At 48.2% G+C, this 407-nt stretch overlaps 1 protein-coding gene across 1 annotated transcript in view; it reads left to right on the forward strand.

Moving 5' to 3' along the window:
* The window catches only part of LOC111671160 (sodium channel protein type 2 subunit alpha-like), a gene marked incomplete at its 3' end in the record, with an annotated part of 101,925 nt that overhangs the window by 10,444 nt on the left and 91,074 nt on the right, over window positions 1-407 (forward strand). The gene's annotated exons all lie outside the window — the stretch shown is intronic.

A 407-nucleotide genomic window follows, 5' to 3' on the forward strand; every position in this document is an offset into this window, starting at 1 on the left:
GTCTGTCTCTCTCCGCTTCACTTGCCTCCTGTCGGGTCAAACTTGTTTCTGGGGACAAAATGAATAAGTGAAGGATGTTTGGCTGAGAGTCGCAGCTCTGCTGATTTTATGAACATTCATCCGCCCCCTCTTTTCCGCTCCTTCTCTCCATCTTCTTTTCTTTATTCATCTCTCCTCTCCTGATCTAAACTCCCTCTCCTCACCCCTGTTTCCTCCCGTTGTCCTTCCTTGCCCTCCATTTCCTCCCCCTTCTCTTCCTCCCTTCCACCTCCTGCTGTCCTTTCTGTTTCTCCTCAACATTTCATTCCCAACATGTTTCTTCTTTTCCTCCAACACTTCCTCCTTTGCTTTTGTCCATCTTTCCTCCCCTCCCTCATCGATCACTAAAATGTCTCCTCTCTCTCCAT

This window comes from Seriola lalandi, unplaced genomic scaffold, assembly GCF_002814215.2.
Source record: "Seriola lalandi dorsalis isolate HSWRI2012SDOR001 ecotype SW California unplaced genomic scaffold, Sedor1 jcf7180002054870, whole genome shotgun sequence".
Taxonomy (NCBI): Eukaryota; Metazoa; Chordata; class Actinopteri; order Carangiformes; family Carangidae; genus Seriola; species Seriola lalandi.